Here is a 14,176-nt window from a genome sequence, read left to right on the forward strand (position 1 = left end):
ATTGATGTAAATAAACACTTGTAAGTAGGACCCACGTTTATCTACCCACTGACCAGAAAGCGGAGGCCAGGCTCTCACGTTGTTTTGGGAACTCAGCTCATGCCTGCCGCTTCAAATGGTCAAAAGCCACTGGTAAAAATCAAGCTGGAATTTGCTTCCTGTTTTAAGCTTGCACTGGGTACCTGTGAATGCAAATGGACAGGTAGAATTTCATGCAAATTGTTAAAGATTAGACAAAAGATAGCACATGCATTATTATGTCCTGGAATCCTAGAATGGTTTGGGTTGGAAAGGACCTTAAAGCTCATCCAGTTCCAACCCCCTGCCACGGGCAGGGACCCCTTCCACTAGAGCATCTTGCTCCAAGCCCCGTCCAAGCTTGCCCTATAAGCTGTGTACTTGATTTTTGAGAAGTAAATATCCCTAGTGTGAGAACTGCAATATTTGAAGCTCCTTTTTCATCCTTATTTGAATGCTTGGGAAGTAAAGTTTTGGTACATCACTCACAGTCACTATTTCAGGGATGGCCTAGGATCATTGTTAGGCAGAAATACAGGCTGGTTTGAATGCAGAAACTGTATAGGATCCTGTTCAAAAACATCCATAAGACGTACTTATTCTAGGATGAAAAGTGAGAAAAGAAGAAACGTGTCTGAAAACTGCTTGGCATGGTAAAGTGAGACATTTTGGAAGCAGTAATGATGAGAACAACATAGAAATCTGTGCAGAAGGGTTTAAATAAGAGAAGGGGGTGAAGGAAGGACTGTGCACGGTATCCTGGTCAATCTTTTGCCCTTATCACTTATTCCTTTGTTATTTTTTAAATCAACTGAGTTTTCCTGTCATGTTTTGTTCTTGTGCTAGTAAGATGTCCTGAGGAGCGCCAAAATTAATGGTAAACTTCAGTTTCAAATCTCTAGCCACAAAACCACACAAACATCGCTTTTCTTACAGCTGAAGCACATCCTCAGAGTGAATTTCAATGGGTCCATAAAAACACTGGTAAGAAATTGTTCAAAGCAAGCAAACCCATCATTTCTCTTCTGAAAAACATGAAACGTGCTGGTATCTGGCCAGAAACCTCTTTTGGTTAAAATCAAGCAACCAACCAAAAAGACAGAAGGGAAATCATTTTTATTGTGGAAGCTCTGGCTTGCAACAGCTGATCAGCAAGCAGGAGGGGAGCAGTTTGTCCTTTGACAAGGGCTTTCTGCTGGAAGTGATGAGGGCTTAAAAGTGACTGAGTACAAACTACTGTCCAAAGTAGGTCAAGGGAAGAAAACCTTTACTGTCTGCCTGCAGCCCTTCTCACCTCTGGAACAGGAGAGACCAATGAGAAACTCCAGCTTGTGGCCCAACAAACACAATTATTGTGTACTGCATCTTCATTTGGATGCCACGCTCAGTTAATAACCAGATCCCCACCATACTTCTTTATTGCTTAGGCTGAAGGAGAAGGTAATTAAACTTAATAGGTATTGCCCTTGCTTTAAGGCCACTACACATTTAAAGTTGCCAGCAAAAGTAATTAATACTAATCGAAGTCATGAGCCTTACACAAAGACATTTGTATGCCAAGTAGTCTACAACATGTACTTATCTGGAATAAATTATTTATATTCTTATCCATCCTTATGAACATAAACTTCCTGCTTCATGGAGTTCATCCTTTCTTTCTCAGATTTGTATCGAGTTTTCTCTTTGGTGTGTCTCTGAATGCTGCTTCTCCCCTGGGGTTTCTTAAGCAAAGCCAGAAGTTCACCATAGGTTTGATTTCTGTTAAACGTTAACAACTTTGAATTTGAATGCAAGCAAGAATTTCAAATATGGATTTCTGTGTTGCAAGTTCTGATAACGCTGGGCCAGCACTGGGCAGAGCTAGTTGACCATATGGCTCTTTGATATTCACAGAGGGGGGAGACTTGTATTATCATTACAAATATGATGATGCCAACATCTTAACGCAGCATCAATATTAGCTCAGCAAAGGCATGAGTACACCAGCTGAACTCCTCAAGAAAGCTGTGAGTACCATGTTCAGTTGTAGCTATATGATCTTTGACTTATGATAGACAAGGTTTTGCTTAGATTTAGTGTCATGTTTTCCCATCCTAAATCATTTTCTACCTACCTGCCAGTCAGGCTTGGCTTGGTTGGTTGCTGCATGGGAACAGATCAATTTCTGCATAGAAGTAAGACAGAAATTACTTCCAATTGTTTTCTGGGGGAGCCACTAGATCATCCACATGAAACTAAGCCTCTACAACCTCAGTGTATTTCCATGAATAACCCATTTCAATACTTTAATGACCCAATTATTTTAGTTCTTGCAAAACTGAATGAGTAACTCTCTCTGACTTCCCAAGGACAAGAAGCCAAATACCTACATGTATTCTCTCTGCTGTCACAATGTCAAAATACCAGTCTGTCAGATGCAGAACTACTTCCTCAGCTTGGCTTGCTAACTCTGAGCAGAAGAGAAATAGCACTGCATGAAGCCACGCAGGGAGAAGAGGGGAAAACTCTTCTCTCCAGCTCTGAAGCATAACTCAAAAGCTCTAAGTGGCAAAAAGTGAAACATCTGCCTTAGGTTACAAACTTTAATCAGTGCTAGGAAGCTGTATGTTTTCTTTGAGGTTGACTTTGTCCAGCTTCCAACACTGAATTGTCATTATACTTTTCCCTTGATGTCAAATGTTCCCTGGAACCCAACATCCCCGTGTGCGTGTTTGCTACTACTGTGTATTGCCTTTAGGCCAACTCAACAAGCTCAGCTCCATGCGCTTTACACATAAATAAGGTGTGTTTTATTTTTCAGCCACTGGGTACATTCTGGGTCCTTCTTGTCACTTCTTCCCAATACTTCCATGTCCTTCTTGAAGTGTGAGCCCGGACAACAAGCACAGGATATTAACAGTGGTTTTGCTGGTGTTGCTTTAGGAGGCAATATTACCAGTATGCTGTCCATCCTGCCTGTTGAGGTTTATGGGGAACTGGGTAAGGAGAGTCCAGCCCTCAGTGGAGAAAACCTAGTGACAAATGTCCTTAAGGTTATTTTGGGTAATATGTTCTCTCTATACAGATATTGACAAAAAAGCCTTTAAAAATTACTAGGCGTCAAGAAGGTTACTGAAGGGAAACAAAGATCTATTGATTTCTTGCTTTACAAATATGCTATTTATCCTATTTAGCAGCTGCGGTTTTCCTGCAATGTCTCTTGTAAGGGCAATTGTCAAACTGGTGGAATTAATTACCAATCCTATGGGCATTTGTATGAGGAGAGGGAAAGAAGGAAACGAGCAATCTTATGGCTGCTGAGGAATGCCTCTCTTCCTTTCAGCTGCATGGAAGCGATTCATGAGCAGAGGGATGCTGCTGGGCTCCATTATCTCTCTTTCGTGCCCAAGTGCCTGATTCAGACTTATTACTGTGAAAGCCCCTACATGGAGGCACACAACAGAGTCTCCTCATTTACACATGCACTTGCAAGCAGTTACAGGTACATACATACATGTGCCTTCACTGTTTATGAGAAAAAAGCGCAAGACTGTCAAGAAAAGCCCTGCCGTGCAGGACAAGGTATCATCTTTGTTCTTTGCTTTTCATTTGACAGTGCCACAGCGGAATCTGTGCTTATTTTTCTCTTGCATCTCTTTTTCTTCCACAGCTTGACACTGAAGCTCGCTTTAGGATTGTCTTTGCAGTATATTTTGTGTTCTTTCTTTCTCTCACCTTGAATTTTGAAATTAATGATCTCCTCTGCCCCTACTTTTGTCTTTTGAACACTGAAATGATAAAGATTTAATATGAGTTCTTGTTTCTCTTTTCTGTTTGTATGGAGCAAGCAGGTAGAATCAAAGCAGCATCTCTAATGTCACAATTCAATGAAATAAGTAAAGGAAACTTCCAAAGGCTGCTCAAAGCATAGTCCTATGGAAAAGTCTCCAGATCTGTTCCCAAAGATTACAGAGCAATGGATCTTGAACTACTTGCTACCAGGCTGATGGGATATTTACCAGCCTAAAACCAATGGAAAGACTTGGATGTGATCTTGGTTTATTCCAGAGGGAAAAGGTCTCAAGAGAAAGTAAATGAGACATGAACCTCATTCTGCTGGCAGAGATCCGGCAGCTCTGCCCCATGGCTGCCTCTCTAACCCCATCTCCAGCTCTGTGGCAATCCGCCTTGCCATTCCCCTCATACGATTTGTTTTCTCCTTAGGTGACCAATCCCTCTTCAGTTCCGTCATAATGCAGTCTAATCCTTTCATTTTTAAAGACTTGTCTCTTTATTAAGTTGCTAATTGGCTTTAATAATTCAGACCTTTGTTCTGTCTCTGTTCCTCATGTCTGCCAGGTTGTTTCATTGCCTCTTCTCCACTTCCATCCTCTTCTGGGGTCTTCCTCTCTCTGCCCTCCCACCTTGACTTTTCCTCATAGCCTGAAAAATTTGACCCTGCTTTTAATATGTGTGCTGGCATTTCATTTAATGATGCTATTACACGTTCTTGAAGCCCTTTTCGCTCAGATTCTCAGGGCTCCATCAGTATCAATTAATTCCCAAACTCCTCCATTTTATCATGCAGATTTTACACATGAGTAAGCCGGGGCACGGAGAAGTCAGGCAGTGCTCAGCATCACAGACAGAAGTAGCACAGCTTAGAAAGTGATGTGTTCTTCAGCGCTGCGGAGCATCTCCAGCTCCTCTAGGCTTTGTTTGTAGCTCTAAGTGGTAAAAATCAATCCAGAGTAGATTTAATACCCCTTCACTCATCCATTTCCTATGTGTTGATGGGAATGAAGCACCTCTGATGGTGTGTGCATTTACAGAGTGCATAGCTGAAGTTAGTATGCTATTAAACTGAGTACTTCAAAAATGAGCTAAGGAGTGCAGAGTAATATTTAAGCTCCTGAGATAAAGATCAGTGTCCCAAGCATCCAGTGACATAAACATTTAAACATCAGGAAAACTACTCTTATAATCTCATTTTGGGCTCTTCTGCTTTATCTTGTTCAAAGTAACTTGAACACATTTATCACGACTGAGCTGAAATTTGCCACTTCACCACCGAATCCTTTAATGGCTTTTTCATGTGACCAGCACTGCAGGGGTCTTGTTTTGATGTTCAACAAGAAGGACACATAAATGTAAATGCCTTGCTCCTGACTCTTCCTTATTCTTTTAAATTGAATTCATGAGTTTTCACGTCAATACAAATCAGATAAATAGCTGGAAAAAAACTTGTTAGCCCCTTTGTGGTGCTTTGGATTTTCCTAGTTTACTTGGCTTGATTATGCATTTGTTGATGAAGGGAAAGGGGAGAAAAAAAATCCATCACAATTATGCCCATTTTGCTTCAAGGCTTGAAGGGGCAATTTGGAAATCAGATTATAAAGTGGTTAAGTGGATATATTAAAAAACGGCATGAAAACAAAGTTCCTGCTTTTAAAGTGTCAGGCGAGTGCCTGTGCACTTACTTTATGTATGTCATCAAACTGAACAGTAAAAGAACCTGCTAATGTCTAAAAAGAATCTAAGCTAATGATGACCATGAGGGATTTTTCTCCAGTCGGTGTCAGACCAGACACGATGGAATATGGTGGGTTGGTAACTCCAAGAGGCTTGAGCAGACTATTCCCTCTTCCCTCCCTGCTTGAAGGCAATGACGGAGCACATGGTGGTTAATTGTGGCAGGTCAGGGGCGCTAAGAAGATTCACACTGAAGTGATGGCATAGAGCAAGGGGTAAGCAGGGAAGGGGCACGCAGATTGTGATTCTGGATGCTGCAGAGAGGCAAGAACAGACATGTTATCCTCGATCTCTCAAAGTAGAGACGTGGCCAAGCAGCGTTATTCTCCCCCTTTCAGGTAGCTCCTTATTTGCAAATAGTCAGCACTCGCCCATTAAAAAGTAATATGTGGCAAATCTCGTCCCAGTGTGGCACTCGGATAATGAGCTCATTCACCAGTGGTTTCATGTTGTGGCTCCTCAATTAGGACTTTTCTCCAGGAGGAGAAGGAAGTTCATGAGCATGAATTTGTCTCTCTCATCATTACCCCTTCTGACCATCTGCAGTGCAGGACACTCTCCTGCTGACAGCAGATTTTTCTCCGGAGCTTTCTCTATCTCCTTCCCCCCTTGGTTCAAAGCTTGTTTTCAAGGTCTAACAAGGAGGGTGGCAGTAGCCAAGCCAACCTCTAGGCTTGGAATCGCTCAATGGAAAAGACGTGCCCATTCACGTATATTTGATACATCACTTCTAAAAATAAAAGGACCTTCTTGTCTAAGAACAATGCATTTTCCAGTTTAGGTTGGAAATAAATCAGATGACACCGCTATTCCGAGCTGTCTTCATGCATCTTTGACTGCAGGGTACCTCTCTTCAAGCAATACCTATGAAAAAGGAGTGCAAGAGTTGATTTTTATCTTGTTGCAGGGCTTTTTTCAGGGGCACCATAAGATGCTGGGGGTAGCCTGAAGGAAATTATGAGCGTTGCAAGTCCTGTAGTTGTCCAGAGAAGCTGTGGCTGCCCCATCCTTGGCAGTGTTCAAGACCAGGTTGGACACAGGGGCTTGGAGCAAGCTGCTCTAGTGGAAGGTGTCCCTGCCCATGGCAGGGGGTTGGAACTGGGTGAGCTTTAAAGTCCCTTCCAACCTAACCCATTCCATGATTCTGTGACACAGCAGAGCCTTGGAGGACCTGCTTTCTCAGTTTTCAGGAAGGGAGCAGTGCCTTTCCCTATGAGATCAGGTTTTCCTTCCCCAGCTGCTCTGAGCCTTTGTCTCTCAGAGCTGAAGGAAACAATAGGGGCACCTCTGCCCCATTGCCAGGCAGATGCCTTCATGCATGCAGGCTGCAGTGCTGCCCCACCACAGCTTGCTGCTGAGCTACAATATGCAATAATTGAAAGTATTTATCTCTTCTTCCCAGGATCCTGCCTACCACGGCAGGAAAACGTCCCCAGTAAAGTGATCTAAATGAAATGGGAAGGGAAGGGCAAGCTTTTTGTGCTCAGTGATACTGCACAGAGTCAGAGATTGCCATTTATCTGGGTGAAAGTGAGCTTCGCTCGCCTGAACATCAGAAACTCAGGCTGAAACTCTGGATTAAAACGAATTCATAAAGCAGTGCGAATTAAGGGGCAGATCCAGCACTTCCACCCTGTGGGACTCTCTGTGTCACTGTGGTGTTCTCTCCCTCTGTGCCCTTGTGTTTTCCTTGTAATTGTTGGGAGAGGCTTTCTCTCTTCATATTTCCCTCAGCTCTTAGAGTTGTTGTAATCCATCTCAGACCACTTGAAGGCACTCTTTCATGCTTGCCATCCCCATAATGATGGCTTCTGTTATGCAGGAGCTACTTTCTGTCTGCTGCTGTATTCAACCCTTCGTGGAAGAATGGATATCGTTCATTTGTCTGTCGCACATTGCTATTAGGAGATGCAATGGAAGGGTTTCCTTTCTGAGGCACAGCTCTTGCTGTCTTAATAAGAGAGCAAGAGATGCAAGGTCTCCCATGCATTAAGAGGAAGGGAGGAGAAAGCAGGAACAGCATCCTTTTCCTCCGTACCATCTGTCAGCGTGTCTTCTAGTCCTGAATTCCCTTCACCTGCACAAAGGCAAAGGGCTGAGCTGTGCCTTTGTGTGCACATTGAATGCAGATGTTTGTGGTTACTGTAGCTTTATTTTCTTCTTCTTTTTCTTAGCCATTTGGCATGTTATGTCTGAAGTCTCACTTAAGCCTCTTTTCTTGGTTATTCCCCTGCAGTTTTGTATAGACCAAAGGGAAAATAAAATGCATTAGCTTACAGGGGCTCTCCAGAGCAGCAGAGTTAAGAGAGTGCGCTGCTGGAATGACTGGTGTGCAGTTTAGAAGGTTGCTAGAAAGGGCTGTAAATTATGTCATGTGTGGTTCATCAATTATATAGATAAAACTGTGAAGGAGAGTGGTTTGTCAGAAAAGATAAGGAAAGAGGGGACTGAACCTAGATATATATTCTGTGCTGATGAGCTGGTCGTTTTTAGAAGGGAGAGGAGTCACTTGCAGAAGCCACTTAATAAATTTAATGACTATTGGAAAGGACGGGATAGAAAAGAGCAAGGATAAAGCGTTAAGTACGCACGCAACTGCAAAATCAGTGTCACTTTTCTTAGAGCTTGCTAATGACCGAAGGTGCTGTCTGGAAGTCAAGCACAGCTTGGATTTCCTGGCATCTCTCCTCTTCCCTTACGCAGATGTTCATTTTGCCCTGTGCCCCTTTGCAGCGGGGAGGTGTGGGGCAGAGCCTCAGCTCCTCACAGGCAGCAGCAAAGAAAGTGGAAAACAAATCCCCCCTCATAACTGCTGTCCCACTGGCATTATTCTGGAGCAGAAGACAAAATGACTTCCTGTATGTCAATGACAGAAAGTCCTCTGAGCTGTATTAGAGAAGGACCCTGTGCAGGGGACAGTGACAGGGGTAGTTTTTCTTCACTGAGTTGCTGTATGGCTTTTGGTGAGGTCCTTTAAGAAAAGAATAAAGGAAACCTTACCAAAATAAAAGGGGGGGAAAGGGAAGGCTGAAACGTGCAGTTGTCTTTCTGTTTTAATAAGCTACCCATCAGTCATTTAATGGTCTCATTCCTGACCATTGGTCTGTAATGGATAGCCCATGGATGGGATTGGAGGGGTGTTTCATCAAAAGCACTGAAATTAAGCAGCATCCTTCCAAAACCAGGCTTAATAACAGCTGTTGTCTTTGCACACTCTTTGTGGCTTTATTCGCTAAAAGATGGCACTATTCAAATACATAAGGTTTTCCAAAGGGTGGAAAAATAGAGGTTGTCACTGTACTGTGACCACTGCCACCTCTGCTCTGCCCTGGCCGGAGGACACTGTCATCATCCAGGGCTGAATTACATTTGCTGCCGCCTCTTGATGATTATTTATAGAGCTCTTGAGGCCCAACACTTCACTGCTCCTGGTGGGTCACTGCTTTCTAGACCCGATGTCAGTGTGTTGTGCCACCTCTCAAACACCTGGGGTGACTTTAGGGCAGAGACCCCGTGGTGCTCCCTGAGGCCATCCAGCCAGCACAGCCTCACAGAAGGATTCCATGGGCAGTTTTCCATTAACAGCAAATGTGTTGGAGAAAATGCACTTTAGCTACAAATCTGCATGACTCTGCTGAAATTATATCAAGTTAAATCCTCAGCCAATTTGGGCCATTATTTGACTTTATGAATTGTATCAAGACAGTATTTTTTTACTATTAAACCGGAGTATTTCCCTTTTCTGTACCTTGCTGCTGACAGAAGGCTCTCACACAGCAAAGTTTACCTTTCATTTGTTCCTGTGTAATATCCCATTAGGTCTGCTGAGAAATACCATGGCTCTTACGCAATGTCAACACCTACTTCCATTTACTCTTTCCCTTCAGAAAGCACAGCATGAATCCCAGATGCTGCGGCATGCTGGTGTCCTTGACCCATTGGAGTGCTGAGAGAAAGTAATTAAAGGGAACAAATTGATGAGGATTTAAGGCTGGTAAAATGGGCAGCTGTTGGTTTTCTTTTTCCCTGTGGTAGTGCTGAAGTTCACCAGGCAAAGTGAGGCTGAAGGGTTTCCAGCTGGGTCATAGGCTCTGTATTGGAACGTCCTGAAGGCCGAAAGTCTGGATAATTTCAGGACTGCTTAGTTTGGTTTTCCAAATTTACTCTTTATAGTTTGCATCAAACAGACCTCGGAGATTTCTTCTGTTGCTAAATAATGAAGAGATAGGAAAGGTTAAATAGGAAGATCTCATCTAATGCTTTTATCTAGGATAAAACACTAGAATCTACCAGCAATTTGTTCTCATCTCTACCTGCTGTCTCCAGATAAAAATCTACTGTATTTTTTGTGGAATATATCCAAGCCATGAGATGCATCTCAGGTACTTGAATAATTCAAGTACTGATGCACACCGCAGCTTGTAGTTCCCTGATACAGTAATGCAGACGTTATGCTGTTAGTTCTAAATGATGTATTCCCATGTGTTAATGCAACAATGATTCTGAAAGACTCACCCAGTCTCCTGGAAAACTGGAATACTCCACCAAGTTTTCACAGTACCATCTGCAAGTAAATCCAATGCAAATGCATGCTTTGGGGGTTTCTTTACAGAAAGATGGTGTAAGATAACTTCCAAAAGCTGCAAGACACACAGGTTCAGCTAGAATCAATATTTCTGCAAGGTATTTTGGGCTTCATCTTCCTTTATGTTGGCTTTGGCTAAACAAATAAATAGGGCAGGAGCTCAACATCAACCAGCTCTACTGGACTTTGAAATTACTGGGCACACATTTACTGTATGAGACCTGGGGAGTTTTATTAGGCAGAAAATGCATTCATTTCCCTGAAGCCCTTCCCATCACAAGGGTTACTTGAGATATCTGGAAAAGTTCTAAGTTTTCCTTATTTTACACACTTGATTGGATTTATGCTTTTCAGATTTCTTTCTAACTAATGAGGGGGTCCTTTTGACTGCTGTTGATCTGGCTTGATGGGCACTCATGGGTAGAGGGGCTTGGGGCAGCTGCTGATGGGGAGTTCATCAGGGGTAAGAGCAGTGGTAAAAGGTAAGCCTGCTTGATGAAAGGGCAGCTGCAAGGTATGAGGGTACCAGAGGCTTATTCTGCGAGGTATGAAGGTACCAGAGACTTATTCTGGAACTAAAATCCTTTGTAGGAGTTGTTCAGTGAGGGAAAAGAAGGATAGCTGTGATTTTGTCTTCAGCTGGAGCAGTTGGTTAGAGAACTATGGTATGCCATGCTAGGATGCTTGGGAAGCAAAACAGGGGGAGTGATTCCTGGAGACAGAGGAATTAAGGTGAGTCCTGGGGGGGTTTATACAGTGAGAGGCTGCATGAATCAAATGATCCCTGAGAGCTGCCAGACACACTGAGCAAAAGAAATAGGTGTGAGGTCAGAGATGCTGGAAGCCAAGGGCTGGGGTTGCGGCTGCAAAGCAGCTGTGGGTTATCAGAGGAGCAGATGATGCTGTGCTTATTCATCTCTGCCTTGCCGTGGTGGTGACAGGAGCAGCGTGGCGAGTCTCACTGTGAGGAGTGGAGGAGCTGCCTATTATAGCTGAGTGACAGGTGTTCAGACTGATATAGCACTAATCAAAGGGGGCTTTTAAGTTTTGGAGCATGAAGTAGTTAGCATGTAGGCACTTGAATAAGCCACATTATGTACCTTCCCTATGTTAACTTTCGATGTTGGTATTTAAGGAGAGTGGCCTGTGTAACTTGCTTCAAAGTCAATCTGTAAGTCGGTGAGGCAATCCAGAGCAGATCCCAGGAGTCTTTTCCACTTGGCCTAAGCAATGTCATCTCTAAGCCATTTGGGACTTGCTCTAAATGAAGTGTGAGAAATGTTATATTTATGTCGTATAATTTATGTTTTTAATATGATTTCAAAACTGAAACGTTTCTTCCACTCAGGTCTGGTGTTGAGAAGTCCCTTGGGCACGTAAGCAGTTAACTCTGAACTAAATGTATGCCGTGAAGAATTACTAACTTGCGTCAATTCAATCCCCAGGTCACTGGATCTCTCCTGGTTCAACCAAAGTAGCACAGCGTGTGTTTGTAGGGTTTTCTCCAGTTCATCTGTTCGCTAGTTTATTTTGGATTTGAGCCCACAGAAATCCCAGTAGAATGAGAACTTGGATTGTACACCTCCTTATATTGAATTTCTGCTCTTTTCAGGGCAGGTAAAATGAAGCCATTAGTCACACACCTTAAGACACATCAGTAAATGTAGTATTTAATACGCCCATCTTCCTATGCACTTGGATTGAATACTGTGTGCACTTAAAGACCCTCATAAAACTAGGGGAGGCAGGAGTTGCTTTATGCCAGTAAGGCAGAGTAAACCACAAGTACTTTGGGGTGAAAGCCCGAACAGGCTGCAGATGTAGCACAATGTGCTTATTTCACTGGAGGAGCTGTGGCCATTAACCCAAATTGCAGAGTTTGTTCTGTGTTCCCCAGAGGTGCTGTATTAAGTGGCTATTTCCCATTTCATAAGAATCACTTATTTTCCAGCTTTTGGGTTACCCCCTCGTGTGCTCATGGTGTTGGCTGGGAGGTGCAGGACTTGTCCTTCAGCTGGTTAACACTGTTTAAAATGTTGCTTCCGACATATATATACACTCCTTTATATATATTTATATATATAGAGATACATATAAAGAAGTATATATACATATGTACTTCTTTAAATACAGCCTATTTAAAGACGTGCTCATCTATAAAACACCATCACACACACAGACATGCATTTATCTACTTCTTTCTTTTCGTCTGGCTCTATATTTCCAAGTCACCATCAGAGTGGTCCAAGGACAGCGCAGGATGTCTGTTTTAGAGATGCGTATAAATGGACATTTGAAAGCCAGATGGGGTTTTCATCTCCTCCTTGCACTTGATGCTACTTTCTTTTTAATCTCTCCCCTCAAACAGTAACAGGAATATTAGAAAGAGAAGATACCCACTCATACTTGACCCCATGTAACCTGCCTGGATGTATCCCCCGCTGCTGTAGGGAATATAAGCATGTGAGGAACCAAAACCCTGCACAGACTATGGTTATTTCCAGAGAGCAGTGATGCATTTCAGCCAGCCCTAATAAGGGTCTGGACTCCAGTGTGTGGGATGTCATTGCTGCTTCTGCTGTCACTAGAAAACCCAGCAGAGCTCTAATTTAACCTAAGTTATCTTTGTTGTCCTCACAAAGAATGAGAAATAACTGCAGGTTTTTGAAAGGAAAGCTTCTCAGGTTAGATGTTACAGGAGGAAGCCTTTACATCTGATTCTCTTGCATCGTATTGGAAAAGTCTGAAGTCAAGGCTTTATTTTCCCAGCAGTGGAAGCTTGTGAAGGCTGTGCCTCTTTTCTCTAACTTCTTGCTTTCCTACTTGCATCCCTAACGCTGAAACGTTAAGTAAAGGAATCATTAAATTTGCATGCTGGGGCCCTGTCTGGGGTTTGTGGCATTTTGGTAGTAACTGAGTAAAGTGCCCTGGGGGTTCACAGGTTGCTGATGGAACAAGCGATCAAAGGCTCTGACAGACAAATCTCCATGAATTTTACAGGATGTTCTTGTGGCCAAGGACAGACCTGATAAAAATAGGAAGGATGTTGTAATCGAGGCCTGGGAGATGAACAGAGAATCACAGCTCCGCTAAGCACCAAGATTCCTTCTGTCTGTCTTCTATACAGGGCTTTGGGTGTGTTGAGGTCAAAGCTTTCACACATGTGAACCTCAGAATAATGATTTACGTACATGCAAGTTGTTGAATTGAAAATGCTTCCAAAGAGCAGATGTTTGAAAGTACAGTTTTTGACCACTGTGGTTGTTGGGGATAGCTCTGAATCGAGTAAATATTTATTGAAGACTGAATCACAAAAATAAACAGCCCAGAACTGAATATTTTAAGGTAGTCTTACGGGTTTTGATGCAGTGTTGTGATTTCTGGAAGGAGATGTGGGGACCGGAGCTGATGCTGAATGTGTTCACTTCTGATGCTCTCAGTACTGGCAGAGACGGTATTTTCTCCTGGGCAGTAACACTTGTCATGGGTGAGAGTTCACATCCAGGCTCTCTGCTTGTGTTTGGCTGAGCTGCTCACAGGCAGGTACAAGAAGACCCTTTCCCAGTGCTGAGATAGGTTTCCATGCAGTGAGATCTGGGACACTCACAAGCTGGGACCCAAAAGTGAAGAAATTCTTCATTTAGCTGCCAACATACTGGATGCTCACTGAGATCTCCACAACTACACCCATGTGGATCCCCATAGTATAGGAAATAACCAACCTGACCTATGAAATACCTGCTCCTCTATTGGGAAAGGAAAACTTGTTTGGCAAGTGTGTGTAAATATTAATTCTTTCAAAGGCATTAAAACTGCTTTCTCTGCCTAGGTTGGGTTGATGCTTCACGCCCACCTGAACTGTGCTTAGGTGGCAGTGTTGAGGCAAGGAGGAAGCTGTATTTCCTTTTCTACTAGTGAGAAAACTGATACCAAGAAAGGGAAACCCGCTTTCCTGGGTGGATCTGTATTAGTATTAAGTATTTGAGGGGTTTATTTTATCTTGAGGCTCTTATTTTTCAGCATTGCTCTTACTCCTTCAGTAACTCTTCTTGCATGTTCAAC

General features: G+C 43.0%; 1 protein-coding gene across 3 annotated transcripts in view; it reads left to right on the forward strand.

Annotated features, from left to right (window-relative positions):
- The window catches only part of FSTL4 (follistatin like 4), a 391,441-nt gene that overhangs the window by 118,154 nt on the left and 259,111 nt on the right, over nt 1-14,176 (forward strand). The window lies entirely within an intron of this gene.

The sequence above is a fragment of the Pezoporus occidentalis genome, unplaced genomic scaffold (assembly GCF_034315485.1).
Source record: "Pezoporus occidentalis ecotype Australia unplaced genomic scaffold, CSIRO_AGI_Poc_V1 ctg55, whole genome shotgun sequence".
Lineage (NCBI taxonomy): Eukaryota > Metazoa > Chordata > Aves > Psittaciformes > Psittacidae > Pezoporus > Pezoporus occidentalis.